The 16070-nt window shown below is 41.9% G+C and overlaps 1 long non-coding RNA gene across 1 annotated transcript in view; it reads right to left on the reverse strand.

Moving 5' to 3' along the window:
* The window catches only part of LOC310671185, a 917602-nt gene that overhangs the window by 743163 nt on the left and 158369 nt on the right, over nt 1-16070 (reverse strand). Inside the window, exon 2 of the long non-coding RNA XR_014507873.1 lies at nt 3351-3489. This is a non-coding gene — a long non-coding RNA (uncharacterized lncRNA). The remainder of the gene's footprint in view (nt 1-3350; nt 3490-16070) is intronic.

Genomic DNA, 16070 nt, shown 5'->3' on the forward strand with positions numbered 1-16070 from the left:
AAATAGAAGACACGACACAGTCCTTTACAAAAGTATCAAAAATAGTTTACTCAGATTCTGTTCACAACCGGATCCCAGAAGGCAGACTTAAACTTAGTGAAGTAATATACATTTGGATTCTATCTTATAAGAAGATAGTCCCTTTCTCCTCTCTTGGCTGGGAGCCAAGAGGGCATCTTTAGCTTAGCAGATGTTGCTTCTTCGAAGGAAGAGAATAGAGAGCAAGAGAGTAAGAGAGAGATGGCTGCCCCTGCCCTGTGCTTTTATCATTACCTGCACAGGTGGGGCCACACCCACCTCTAGTCACATGCGGAGGAAGTCTGTCCAGGGAGTTTACCTGCTGGCTGGACAAACATCCCTCCCCATGTCTAAACATGTACACTCTAGGAATGTTGTAATTGACTGCTCCTGTGTTTCACATCCCACACTGCTCAGGTGGGATTCAATCACATACCGGCAAATTCAGATTGCACAATTAACGGTGATTAGTGCTCCTGTGCAAAAAAAAAAAAAAGCTGTTCCACCCAAAATTTGACTTTTTGCAATAAAGAAAATTGTGGCTGATACATATATTTTAGATCCTTTCACTACAGTCCTATACACACTTATATGGGAATAGTTTGCAGGCCCAATTCAAAGTGCTGGTATTAATCTAGAAAGCCTTAAGCAGCTCAGGACTGCAATGCCTCAAGGACCACCTCTCTCCATATGAACCACGTGGACGGTGAGATCATCATCTGAGGCCCTTCTTCATGTGCCTCCTCCGCAAGATGTCCAGAGGGCAGCAACACGAGAACAGGCCTTTTCTGTGGTGGCTTCCCATTGTGGAATGCTTTCCCCAGGGAGGCTCACCTGGCACCTTCATTATACACCCTTTAGGCACCAGCTGAAAACGTTCCTCTTCAACCAGGCCTTTGGCTAATTAATCTGATTAATCTATGGCTTTTTAAACTGTGTTTTTGTTTGTTACTATGTTACTATATTTCCTTTTTTGTGCTTTTATATTGGAAACTGCCCTGTAATCCTAGGATGAAAGTTGGTATAGAAATTATTATTATTATTATTATTATTACTCCTGAAAGTGGGAAGAGGGACTACTGTGGAACAGCTAGAATATCTGCAGCCCTGTTACTCACGCTGATCTAGACAGAAATTGGGGCTCCCATGCTAGTTTCAGGCTGGCACAGCCAAGAGATCCAGATCAGGCCCAATAGCTGGACTTTGGATCCAGCACATCCTTAGACAGCCTGTGTGCATCCCTTCTCCCTTCCCATATCTGGCAGTTGGGGATACATCACTGGCAGCAACACCCACCCACTGGATTGGAGCATTCTGTTAGTTGTCTATAGATCTACATCATTATAGGGATCTGGGTGGCACTGTGGTCAAAACCACTGAGCCTCTTGGACTTGCTGATCAAAAGGTTGGCGGTTCGAATCCCCGTGACAGAGTGAGCTCCCGTTGCTCCATCCCAGCTTCTGGGCCCATGACCTGTTGTTGGTATACCGCCAGGGAGACAAAGGCCTTCATGCCCCCACGTCGTCTCCGGGCGCTCCATCGATCTCCCGTAGAAACGCAGTATCAGTCAATTGGCGACACAAGCCTCAGAAACAGCTGTCCACATTCCAAGGACTCATGCACACCCTTTCGCAGAGTTCGCACAACGAAAGATGCACTCAGGAGAGCATATTTACACTGCCAACCTAGCAGTTCGAAAGCACAACAGTGCAAGTAGATAAATAGGTACCACTGCAGCTGGAAGGTAAACGGCGTTTCCGTGCGCTCTGGTTTCCATCATGGTGTTCTGTTGTGCCAGAAGCAGTTTAGCTATGCTGGCCACATGACCCGGAAAGCTGTCTGTGGACAAATGTTGGCTCCATCGGCCTGAAAGTGAGATGAGTGCCGCAACCCCATAGTCGCCTTTGACTGGACTTAACTGTCCAGGGGTCCTTTAACTTTACCCACATCATTATAATATATTATTTGGACAGTAATTTTGTGTTGGACAGTATCTCACAATTATTGTGTGAGATATCTCCTTATTGGTCTGTAGAGAGGCAAATGGCAATGCTGAATGACTGAAAAAATGACCTTTATGAAAATTTAAGGAAAATCCCTATTTCCCAGCTAATTTGGAGAAAACGTGTCAGAGGGGACAGGATTAAGAAAAGTGAAAATGCAGCTCTCCTTGAAAGTACTTTTGCTCCAGATGAGTGAACCCTTTAAAGGTTTCTATTATCATTTAAACAGTTTTATCTAAGTTTCTGGACTTGATACCTTGCCAAGTTGAAAAGAAGAATACAGTTCACACCTTGGCTGCTCAACTGAAAGCAGTTATATGCTATGCTGGACTAACAAGGTCAATAGACATTTTCTTCTCAAATGTTTCTAATGGGAATGTAGGGTTGGTTTTCTTGTATTTAATTTCTTTAATTCCAGTAGTTACTGCTAAGGAAGCTACCTTACACTGTGCAGAACCATTGGTCTCTTTAGCTCAGTATTTTCTACACTGACAGAAAGCTGCTATCTTCAGGATTTCTGCTGCTTGTTCTCTTTATTTGGGGGATGCTTTGGGGCAAAGACCAGTGAAATTCATGAACATGATTCTGTTCATTAATTATGATAGGTGTACTCTGAGCAAAACATAGTTTAATACCACCTAAAGAGTTAACAAAAGAGCCTAAGCATGCAGGCAGCAATGAAGGAATTATACTGTCCTAGGCACTGAAGGATAGATGAATAGAATTTATTAAGAGCTAAAATGCAAAACGTCATACTATGGCCAAAACTAGGGGTGCAGAAGAGAGGGTAGTGGCACTACCTAAGCAAGCAAAGAAGCAGCTTTGGGTTGCTGAACTGAGTTGGGACAACTTATTTTGTTTTCATGTGTTGACTCGTCATTTTGAATTTTCGTCATGGGTAGGGGCCTCGAAAGCTGGAAGTGGCTTGCACCTGTCTGGCCCTCTGTGAGATCCTCTCTGTACCATTACACGGCTCTGGTCAAAGGAGAAAACTACAGGGACACAAGATTGCCAGTTTGCTTCCAGAACAGGTTTCAAAATTATTGTGTTAATTCACAAATCCCTAAACGACTTGGGCCCAAAGTACTTTGAGGACAAACTGATTCCTTATACTCCACCTCGATCACTGTGATCCACTGATGGAGGTTCTCCATGTCCCTGCATTTTGGCAGGAACCATTCCAGCCTTCTTTCAGATATCTTCTGAAATCAGCACTGTTTAGACAGGACCTGATCACACTCTGAACTTTTAACCACCCAGTATTTCCTGTTATTTTATGATGTTTTTAAAGAATGTTTTATAGATATTTATGAATGGCTTTCATTATACCCGTATTTTTCGCTCTATGAGACGCACCAGACCATAAGACGCACCTAGTTTTTGGAGGAGGAAAACAAGAAAAAAAATATTCTGAATCTCAGAAGCCAGAACAGCAAGAGGGATCGTTGTGCAGTGAAAGCAGCAATCCCTCTTGCTGTTCTGGCTTCTGGGATAGCTGCGCAGCCTGCATTCACTCCATAAGACGCACACACATTTCCCCTTACTTTTTAGGAGGGAAAAAGTGAGTCTTATAGAGCAAAAAATACGGTATTTTGTATGCTGTAAGATGCCTTGTGATAAAAAAGTGGGCTATGCATTTCCACACAAATAAGACATGGCAGCAAAGAAGCCATTGACCTTGTGTCACTGGCCATCTCGTATTTCCAATAATTATAAATAAAGCAGGTGGAACCTACAACAAAATGTGGTGTGCTCTTGTCCAGGTTTCCATAGCCTTTGCCAGGAAACGTCGTTACAGACACACATGCACCAGTTTTCCAGACACACTCTTTAACAGGTACTTGGAATTGTACTCTGTGGCAACAGAACATGTTCAGTCATCACTGGGCTGTTGTTGTTTTTTGGGGGAGGGGGACTTTTCATCTCTTCTATTTCTGCAAAATTTGGGGTTCCCCCAAACTTCCTGTTCTTTCACTATTGTGTGTGGATGGTGCCATTCTGGCTATATAAGCATTGACAGTTGGAAAATGAGTTCCCTATTGATATATACAGTCTTCCAGGCTAGGACTGCACATTTATGTCTGAGCAGGAAGAGCACTGTGTTGTGGTTTTACACCCTCAGAGGACTATTGCTGTCTTATCACTACCACCATCAAAAAAGTGGGTCTAACAGAACGTGGGCTGAAGAAGAGGGGGAAATGCAGATAGACAGAGAAGGAAGCAGTGAACAAGGAGCGCTACAAGATCCCAGCTGGTCATTTCCAATTAATCAGTGCTTTGTTTTTAATCTGCAATCAAGCCATTAAGCAGTTACTCACATAATGCTTAATCAATTAATGTTTGCAGTTAGAAAGAAAATGCTGGCTTGGGGAGCTGACATTTGAGAAGAGGAATATCATATCATCTAGAATTGACAGAGCATGTCTGTTTTGGGGAGGCGGATTAGTCACACAGAGAATGTTAAACTGTCAGCGAAAATAGTATTTGCTGAAAGCAAATACTAGACCACTACCGGCATCAAACAAAATGAGAGATCCGAGCCCTTTTCTCATTATAATGCAGAACATCAGAAAATGTTCTCTCAATTTATATTTCACAGAGATCAAGGTTCACTAATGTATCTGCTTGACAGAAGCTGGCAAATTGCTAAACTGTGCTGACCTTGCTGCCACCAACCATTGTATGTGAAAGAGAACTTTTAAAAAAGCAAAGGGATAAATTTCCCTTTCAAGAGATTACCTTCATTTCAATGTTCACTAAATTATGTAATTAGGTTCAGGCAATATCTTCAAATGTTTAATTTAGCAGTTGTCCTACAGCCTATTAATTATGTCATCTGGTCAGTCCCTGTCCTTTCAAGTGTCTTTCCAAAAGCAATGTTGAAATCATGTCTGATTCATTTTGCAAAAATGAAAAGCTCTGATTCTGTGACAAGATTGGAATAGCTAGGCCCTTGTCCTGATATGCTACACTGGTTTCCTAACTACCCTTGTACCTGGATGGAGAACAGCAAAACACCATGACTGTTTACTCAGAAGTAAGACCTGTTGAGCTCAATGAAACTTACCCTCAAGTGTGTCTAAAAACACAGCTCCACAATCTGGTTGCAGCAGTCATGTATAAATCTGGGGATTTGTCATGAATTCCTAGCTTTATAATTGTTTCCCCTCATTAGCATTCTTGAATTAAGGGGAAATGAACGTTTTGATGACTTTTAGAAGAAGAAAAAAGGACCATGAGGTTCAAACTGCAAATCAGGCACCAGTCCTAGATAACAACAACTACAACAACAACAACAACTTTTTATTTATACCCCGCCCTCCCTGGTCAAAACAGGGCTCAGAGTGGCTAACCTCAAATGTATAACACATTAACGTAAAATCAGACAATCAATTAAAATACATCCTCAAATCAGATCAGGATCAGAATAAAATCTAATCAGATGGCAACCTGCAGAATAAGGTTGGGGACCTTAAATGCTCAGCAGGCCCAGCTGTTTGTGCTGAACTTATATGGGCCTGTGAGAAAAAATGGGAAGCCACTTTCATGCAACTTCTTATGAAAGGGAAGGGGGAGTCAGACTGAACCCTGACCAAAGACCTGGCAGAACAGCTCTGTCTTGCAGGCCCTGCGGAAAGATCCACCAGAGGCAGTGCTTAGAGGAAGGTTTGTGGACCGTAAATATTACAGTGGTACCTCGGGTTACATATGCTTCAGGTTACAGACTCCACTAACCCAGAAATAGTACTTCGGGTTAAGAACTTTGCTTCAGGATGAGAACAGAAATCGTGCTCTGGCAGTGTGGCAGCAGAAGGACACCCCTTAGCTAAAGTGGTGCTTCAGGTTAAAAACAGTTTCAGGTTAAGAACGGACCTCTGGAAAGAATTAAGTACTTAACCTGAGGTACCACTGTAATAATTAAGACTCTGCTATAGTTGGGATGCACCAAAGAACTCAACCGATTCCTTTCACTTCTAACAGCACTTGCAATTTTACTACAGCACTGGTTCATGTTCAATCTTCACAATTTTTAGCTATTATCCTAATGACTTTAAATATATTTAAAAGGTAGTGCACATAAAATTCAACTTATAATCTCATTGTGTCCATCCATCTTTTGCCCACAGGTGCTTCTATGCTGAATATCAGCTAGTTTGGGGGGAGGAGTCTGAGTATTAGCAACTTGAGCTGACGGAGCCAAATTGTATTGTTACATTCAGTTGAGTGGAGGAAAGGCTAACAAATCAGCTGGTCTATATCTCTCCAGCAAATATGCTGCAGATGATACAGTACCTTTCATACTAAACTGCTTTACAAACTTAAATTGATACTTACTGATCGTCTCATCTCAAATGCGTTATCTGTGGCTTCTATAAGATGGACGTATTAACTGATCAAGTCAAACCAGTAGTATTTGACCCAATGTGATTTGTTTTCACTAGCCTGATCCTGTGGCTTGCAGTTAGCTGTCGTGACACAAGCAAATGCTTGCAAAAGTTGCAATTTCATATTATATTGGTAAATAGCATGCACTGCAACAGGGGAATAATCTCCTTTTTTGTGTAGTATTTGTTCCTGGTAAATCACAGTTCCCGTTCTCTGCCTTTGGGAGGTTTGACAGTGTCATTCTTTAGCATTTAGCTTCTTCCCCTGGCTTTCTAAGAGTGAAATCACTGAGTTGGATGGAGATAGTTGCATTTGTTCTCTGGTACACAGGCACATAAATGCAGGTACGTGAGCAATGCAGCACAGAACCTATTGCTTTGTGTATGGGAGCTGCTCAGGTACCGTATATTTTGAGCCATGGCAGGATATTATGAGACAATTATGTTCTCCTAAAACATGGTTAACACCACCTTGTTTTTATATCAATGAATGTGGCTCGTGAAATGGCATTCTGTAATGCACACTAGTGCAGATGGACTTCAGACAGCATGAGAGCAGGAGTGTCACAAGCAACCCTTCATTTGCAAAATGTTGGATGATATAAAATAAGACAAAGACTTCTTGCTCTCCTTTGCTTAGGCTATGATCCTTTTACTGTCATGTGGTATTAACAACAACAAGGCGTCCCCTGCTCTGGCGATGATGAGCAGTCTACTTAGTATGGTGGCTTCTGCTTTCCTGAGAATCTGAAATGATTAAACACGAAGCAAAAAGATTTGGCCAACTTTTTCCAGTTTAAATGAGCACCTTTCTCTTTCATCCAAGTAATGGCGCTACTAATACCCTACCCTAAGCCATGCCCAGTCTACCCAGGGCTGGATGAACTTTTAAGCAAAATAAGTATACCTGAAGGAGCGCCTCCACCCCCATCATTCAGCCTGGACACTGAGGTCCATCTCCAAGGGCCTTCTGGTGCTTCTCTCATTGCAAGAAGTGAGGTTACAGGGAACCAGGCAGAGGGCCTTCTTGGTGGTGGAATAGTAGAACGCCCACCCCTTAGATGTCAAGGAAAAAACAACTATCTGACTTTTAGAAGACAACTGAAGGCAGTCCTGTTTAGGGAAGTTTTTAATGTGTGATGTTTTATCGTGTTTTTAATATTCTGTTGGGAGCTACCCAGAGTGGCTGGGGAAACCCAGCCAGATGGGTGGGGTATAAATATATTATTATTATTATTATTATTAGGCATCAAAGGAAGGTGGGCACCTCAGGAATTTTCCATTGCTGGATTTACCAAGGACTATATGGTGCAGCTGAACCAGGTTCTACAGATAAGACTCCCGCAATAAATTTATTGTAACAAAAAATGTAAAAGCAAGATTCATTAATGCTCAACTTTATAAAATTATACAATTGTATAATTGTAGAGGGCAATATTTTACAGTTTATTATTGTTCTGAATTGGATATATATGGGGGCACCAAAATCTTTTAAGTGCTTTGCAGGCGTCAGTAACGTTTTTCAGCCATGGGTTGGTCCACCGTTCCCCAGATTATGTGGTGTGCCGGACTATATTTTGAAAAAGAAGAAGAAAGAATTCCTATGCCCCACAAATAACCCAGAGGTGCATTTTAAATAAAAGGACACATTCTACTCGCTGATTCTCAGACCATCCGCAGGCTGGATTGAGAAGGGGGCTGCATCCGGCCCCCGGGCCTTAGGCTGCCTACCCCTGCCTTAGGGCCTCTAAAGGTCTCCCATTTCCTCACACTTTGCCCAGGATATTTGCCTCCCTCTTTGCTATTAACAATTAAGATATATCTACAACAATCCTCTGTTTGAGCCAGTAACCATAGCTACAAATTTCACAACTTGAAAACGTGGAATAATTAAATTGTGATTTTCATACCCCCACCTCCACTCATATTACAGATAAAATGTGTGATTGGGGGGATGTAGCAAAATCTGTTTTTGCCATTCTCACACCCTTATAATGTAACCTTTGTTCTTGGGGAAACAGACTTGATCTGCAAAACTGTGCTTCTGTTTGTTCAAAGTGAAACATCTATATCATAAAAAGTAGTAAATTTATCATATGCTCACAACAATTTATTGCTGTGGGACACCCTTTGCAGAAAAGTTACTCATGCCAGTTCAATCATCTATTTTTTAAAACAGCAACAACAATACATATAGCTAAGAAAGGGTGCATAACATAGATTCATAGAATTGTAGAGTTGGAAGGGACCCTGAAATAAAGTATCCATGACAAATGACCATACAACTTCTACTTAAAAACCTCCAAGGAAGGAGAATCCCCTACCCTCTAAAGCAGCCATTTCAATGCTGAGCAGTTCTTACTGTCAGAAAGCTCTTCTTGATGTTTAGTCGGAATCTCCTTTCTTGTAACTTGAAGCCATTGGTTCGGGTTCTACCCTCTAGAGCAGGAGAGAACAAGTTTGCTCCATCTTACATGTGGCAGCTTTAGATATTTGAAGATGGCTGTCATATCTCTTCTCAGTCTCCTCTTATCCAGGCTAAGCATATCCAACTCCCTCAACTGTTCCTCATAACAAGCCTTGGTTTCCAGACCCTTGATCATCTTGGTTATTCTCCTCTGCACACATTCCAGTCAATATCCTTCTTAAATTGTGGTGCCCAGAACAGGACATAGTACTCTAGGTTTTGTCTGACCAAGGCAGAATAGAGCAGCACTATGGCTTCCCTATTGGGAACACGGGTGGTGCTGTGGTCTAAACCACTGAGCTTCTTGGGCTTGCCGATCAGAAGGTCAGCAGTTCAAATCCCCGCGACGGGGTGAGCTCCCATTGCTGGGTTCCAGCTCCTGCCAACCTAGCAGTTCAAAAGCACATCAAAGTGCAGGTAGATAAATACTCCGGAGGGAAGGTAAATGGTGTTTCCTTGTGCTGCTCTGGTTCAATGTTCCATTGCACCATAAGCAGCTTAGTCATGCTGGCCTCATGACCCGGAAAAACTGTCTGCGGACAAACGCCGGCTCCCTCAGCCAGTAAAGAGAGAAGAGCACCGCAAGCCCAGAGTCGTGTGCGACTGGACTTAACTGTCAGGGAACCTTTACCTTTACCTTAACCTTATGGCTTCCGTTGATCTGGACACTATACTTTTTCTACCTTCTGGGAAATAAAATTTTGAGCAAGGCAACTGAGGAATTTGTTGGACTTTACTTATAAAATTTACAAAATCATGTTGCAGAAAAAGGGGTTTGGGTATTGTAGTACAATATACAAATATATTTGGCTAATTTGGCAGATGATCTAACTTGTATTTTAATAAATATGACCTTTTTACTCCTTAACCAGGTTTCTTGAGACTGCTTTTTGGGTGTTGGGGTAAAGGTAAGTGCACAGAAAGAGGTCGTCTGATGCAAGGTGGCTGAAACCAGCAAACTCCATGTTTAAATCCATTTGAAACAGATTCCTCCCCCATTCCTATCTTAGAAGCCACAAACACTTTATCTTTCTGGTTTTATGACACAATATAGGATGTCAGAGGTGAGGAAATATCCTGAAAACATATTTTTTTGCCAGATAGGGAACAGAACCAGCCATCAATTGTTGGTACCTTTCGGAACATTTAGAACAGCTTACTTGCATAAGTTGGTTTGTTTGGGTTGTGTGTGTTTTTTTAGTGAACAGGTGCAATGGAAAACAATTCTTGATTCAGCACTTTCTTTGATCCCTTACTATACAGTGATTGATCATAGCAATTTCTTCCACATAAACAGAATCCTCCAGATAAGCTGGTTTCAGGCACCCAAGGCTATAAATGCACTACAGACCAAAAACAACAACAACTCCTAATATTTTGCTTGCAGTATTAAACTTGTTGTCACCAGGGCTCAAAACAGTTGTCATAATGAAAAAAAGAACTCTTTTAAGAGCCCTGATTTGATCAGTTTCAAAGAGGAAGGAAAAGAGCACCGCTGAAGTTTGTTATAGCTGGGAGAGGACATCAGTCTTTTCATTCTGTACATTTGGGGAAAGCTAACTAACAGCAACAAAGGACACCAATTGAGTACAGGCCTTCATATGCCAGAACTCACACAAGGATGCACAGCTATGAGGAAATTATATGGCTACAACAAGTCAGATAAGGGCTTCTTAAAGAGTTATTTAAAGGAGATAAGTGGCTTGACAGACACTGCTGTATGTAAGCAATGGTGTGTTTTTTTCTAGATACTTGAATGCAGCCTGATTCAACGGTAGATAGGGATGCTTGAAGCTTTTAATCCTTATAAATTCCTATGTGCAATTACCTGACCCATGCTTCTCAAACTAACGTGCAGATTGAAATTTAGTTGTCTGCTGGATTATGCATTTGAAACTAGATTCTGAGAGGTGTGTTACCATCCTTTCAGTAATATACATTCAAAAAGATTGTGAAAGGGTAGGGAAAATGTTGGTGAAATTATCGGGAGGGGAGGGGATGGAGGCTTTTTGTTGTACTTTCCTTAAAGGTAAAGGTAAAGGTAAAGGGAACCCTGACCATTCGGTCCAGAGTCGGTCCAGTCGTGACCGACTCTGGGGTTGTGGCGCTCATCTTGCTTTATTGGCCAAGGGAGCCGGTGTACAGCTTCCGGGTCATGTGGTCAGCATGACTAAGCCACTTCTGGCGAACCAGGGCAGCACACGGAAATGCCGTTTACCTTCCCGCCGGAGCGGTACCTATTTATCTACTTGCACTCTGATGTGCTTTCGAACTTAGGTTGGCAGGAGCAGGGACCAAGCAACGGGAGCTCACCCCGTCATGGGGATTCGAACCACTGACCTTCTGATCAGCAAGTCCTAGGCTTTGTGGTTTAGACCACAGCGCCACCCACGTCCCTGTGCTTTCCTTACTTTTCCTCAAATCATATTTCCAGTGGTCTGCACTGTGCAGCCATTTCTGGTATCCGTATTCCCTGAGGAAAAACATGACATCCTCAGATGGGCTTTCCTATAAGCATGGGAAGGCATGTGTGCTGCCTACTGTATGCTTCCTCAGTGTTTTATTAAAATGAACTCTTTTTAAACAAATCGTTGAAATCATGGTGGATTTTTTAATGGTATGGTGGTGGTGGTGGTTACTAAAAATCAATGCCTGCACCAATCTTAGTCGCTTAGTAACTCAGTGGTTCAATCACAAGTCACAGGAAGACCTCATCATGAAGTAACGTATCCCATGGGGCTTTTACAGATCGATGTGTGTTCAACAGGGAGGTAACAGAGTGCTAGAAATACATTGACCGGAGAGGAAACAATAACTAGAAACAATATGGTAAGCTTAACCTCACACCCACTGAAATTCTAAATAAATTCTATAGCGTGTTGAGAAAGAGGCGGCAAGATGGAAGCCTCTTTTGCAGTGGAAGAAAGCACTCAGAAAACAACAGGACAGGTTTCAGCACAGCACTGGAGATTACTCAGGCTGCTCTGAGCTGCTCTCACCGATCAAAGACATGTGGCTTCAGTCTCTTTTGCTAGAGGTCCTCAGGGAGTCCGTCTAAACTCAAAAGTAGCATATAGGAAGGTAGCGCATAGTGATGTTTTCATAAAAATGCATAGAAGATCTAAGCTTAGTTATACATATTGCAATTTCTTACAGCGTCGCTGATTTAGGAAGGAATAATAGTGATGCTCCACCAGAACGCCAGTGAGTTATGCGAGACTAGTTTGCACATCGAGTAATGATTTCTTCCCTGCAATTCCACCTGCCCGCTGCACCCGTTATTTCTCATGAAGTATATCGAGCTTTAAAACTTTAAAATCAATGTGGAAAAGACATAGCTGCAAAGCAAATAAATTCCCTTACAGTACTTTACCTTCCTCCAACTCTCACTTCTGGCTCAGAAACTCTGATTCTTAGTAACCTTGAAGATTAAAAACAAAACAAAAAAAATGTGCTAATGATATTCCTGTCTCTCCCAGCTGGTGTTGGCAACTATTTTACTACTCGGCAGGAAACATTAAAGTCTAAATGCAAGTATGAGCTCCTCAGTGAGAGTACAATGTCCCACATTCCAATTTAACCATTGCAACTGAAAGATATATAATAAAACAGTTTCTGCTCTGAATGAATAATTGAACTGCTTCTGTGGCGAGGCCTCTAAAGATCCACGTGGTTCAATATTTTTGAAAGCAATCCCAACTGGAGGCCTTTTTCCAAAAAGAGGTTGCAGGGTTCTTCCTCACAGCTGGTTTAATTGCTTGCTCACCATCTTCGCTTAATGCTAATTTGTACAGTGCAGATGGTGGAGAAATCATGGCAAGGAACAAGTAGCCCTCTTAATGTGATGGTGGCTTTGTGGAAGGCTTTTCTGGGCTGGGTCTAGCAGGGAACATTGGCTGCCAAGCTTGTCAGCACACTGGTAGCAACTGGTTAGCCTCTCTTCCTTACAATTCTATTGACTGTTAAGCTATTACTTTCAAGCCTCTTACTGCTGGATAAATCCCATGAACTATGACTGAATAAATTAGCTGACAATTGCACTTTAAGCTCCCCTTAGATTACAACTTTGGATATTTTACAAGATAGGTAGTTTGGGCAAAAGGATTGCATTAGCTATTGATCCTGGATGTAAGATTGTCCATTAACACATTAGATAATGTTTTGGTAAGTCTGCTCACCTTCCTTGGTGGGAGGTACTGCAGCTAGACCATGGGCCATGGCACTGGTCTGGCGAATGGCCAGAGTTGAACAGCCTGCCTGCTGGCAATTGGCCAATGCCACTGGGTTTTAGGGTGGGCAGCCTTAGTCTTGGCTGGAGAGAAGGTTGTAGTCTCTGCCTGCCCCTCCTTGGTTAAGGGTATCCTGTTAAAGGGATCCAGGAGAAGTGGCTTTTGTCTGATGGCCATAGCATTCCAATGGGGACCCCTGGGGGGATACCCCTAGTTGATGTACGGTAGGTCATAGGGCCTCCCCTAATGGTGGTTTGCCCTTAGATGCACTTCCAGCAGATGGACTGGAGTGGAATTATCTGGCCTTATCCAATGTCTATGCCAAACCGTTCACACCTGTAACCAATGAAAGTTGTGGCTTTTTTGAATCCATAAACCTATATGCTGTTTCTTGTTTTGTTATTTACTCCATGGGGTCTTGACACACAAATATGCCCCCCTTTGCTGAGCCTGAAGATATGAGTTACAGGAAACTCAATGACCATCTGAAGAACTATTATTAAGGCACAAGACCCTTGTCATAAACCCAAGCAACCACCAATCAACACTAAAGTAGGGCCAAGCAATGTTGCCTATATATCTACTACAGTCAAGGTATCTCCATCAGCTTCATTACTAATGTAATAAAACATACAAGTGAACAGCGGTTTGGCTCATGCACAAGCATAACATGCACATTTCTGAAGTGTTACATCTTTGTAACCTAACTAAATCAGGATCGATGGATGGTCCTTACTGGGCTGATGTTGCTCTTCTTTACTTTTCTTTCTGTTATATGTACAGTTAAAATAAAACAAATAAACAGCACAGGAACATAAGAAGAGTCTGCTGGATCATGCCAATGGCCCATCTAGTCCAGCCTCTTGTTCCCACAGTGGCCAACCAGATGGCAAACAAAAGCAGCATAATGTGGGATGTAGTTTTAATTCTAAGGAAAATATGAGATTCAGCAGCTTCCCAAAGGGCCTCATTTATAAAGGAAATGTTTTAAAGAAGATAAGAGCTCTCGGCCAACAAGCCTGCGTGTGCTCAAGAGATAACATCAGTTGCAAATTTCACCTCACAAATGTGGAGGGTGGCCTTGAAGTGGCATCTTTTCCATGTGTTTTTAATTAAGCGCAGTCTCCAAATATAGCATTTATGAGATCCTCCAAACGATGTATGGTTACTCTAATTTGCTTTTGTAAGCTATGAAATTATTTACCAAACAAATAGGGAAGCACTCTTAGATCAAACAGGGCTCTTTAATGAGGCATATGAAGCCTCAACTTTTTTTTATGGTCCCATATGTGTGAAGTGGAAAATAAAAGTCCTAATCCATGAAGACAAGTCACACACGAGAGAGGAGAGAGAGAGAGAGAGAGAGAGAGAGAGACTTATTGTGACAAAAACACTAGATGCGGTTCCAAAATCCCTTTCAAGGAGCTTCCCTCTAGTATGCATTTGGGAAGAAATATTGTTACCCATGCCTTTGTTTACTCTTGTTCCACCACTGCTTTGTTGACATAATTTGTGGAGTGGCCACCTCAGCAAGCCCAAGCTCAGAAAGGGATATTACTCTCCGGTAGTAAAAATGCTGATTAGCTGGAACTATGGCACAGAATCATACATCAGAAATATACCTACTGCGAATGATGTCAAGTCACAGCATGTTGGCAGGATGCTTGAGTTACTGAGATGCCTGTGGTTATCTGATAATGCAATAACAATCCATCACTAAAATAATACAGAACCTCCCTCTCCTACAAAGCTAACAAGACCTTTATATTTATATAAAAAAAACTATGAATGAAATCACTACCTGTTCTGAATTTTTTTTACTTAAGTAAAGAATTGGACCACAACGTGGTGGTGGGGGAGAGGGAGGGGTGAGGAGGGAGGAAGGGAGGGAGAGAGAGAGAGAGAGATTTACAAAATCATGTCTGAAAAGCAAATTTCTCCAATACATTATCTCTTTGGAGTCCAACTTTTTTTAATGTAAAACCAACTGAAGTCAAGGTAAGCTTCCAATGTTTGACAGTCTATTGTATTTTAATATTTTGTTGGAAGCCGCCCAGAGTGGCTGGGGAAACCCAGCGAGATGGGCGGGGTATAAATAATAAATTATAATAATAATTAAAAAAAACAAATAAGGGTTCTTCAAAATTGGTATTTTCTTCACTTTTAAAACTTAGTTACAATGGTACCTTGAATTACAAATGCCTCAGGTTACAAACGCTTCAGGTTACAAACTCCACTAACCTGGAAGAGTTACCTCGAGTTGAGAACTTTGCCCCAGGATGAGAACGGAAATCATGTGCCAGCAGCACAGTGGCAGCAAGATACCCCATTAGTGAAAGCACGCCTCTAGTTAAGAACAGTTTCAGGTTAAGAACGGACCTCCGGAACAAATTAAGTTCATAACTAGAGGTACCACTGCACTTAGAAAGCCCTTTAAGTTAGCTTAGTGTTTTGTAACCTTTCACTCACTATCATAACAAATACAGTGGTGCCCCGCAAGATGAATGCCTCGCAAGATGGAAAACCCGCTACACGAAAGGGTTTTCTGTTTTTCAATGCGCTTCGCAGGACGAATTTCTCTATGGGCTTTCTTTGCAAGACGAAAATGTCTTGCGATTCTTGAGATTTTTTTCCGCTCCCCACCCCCTTTTTCTAAGGCGCTAATAGCCTTTTAGCAGCTAATCCGCTAATCCCTTAAGCCTTTAATAGCCGCTAATAGCCGCTAAACTGCTAATAGCGCTAATCCGCTAAACCGCTAATAGGGTTGCTTCGCAAGACGAAAAAACCGCTAGACGAAGAGACCCGCGGAACGGATTCTTTTTGTCTTGTGAGGCACCACTGTATTTCTATTTATTTATTTTTTGCTGGCAGTATATAACAAAATTTTATTAATTTTCCAATATTACTGTTTCCATATTTCAATGAGGACTGGATAACTAGAGACCATGACTTCCACTCAGTCACCTTT

Source organism: Podarcis tiliguerta (assembly GCF_965153285.1).
Source record: "Podarcis tiliguerta genome assembly, chromosome: 2".
NCBI classification, from domain to species: Eukaryota; Metazoa; Chordata; class Lepidosauria; order Squamata; family Lacertidae; genus Podarcis; species Podarcis tiliguerta.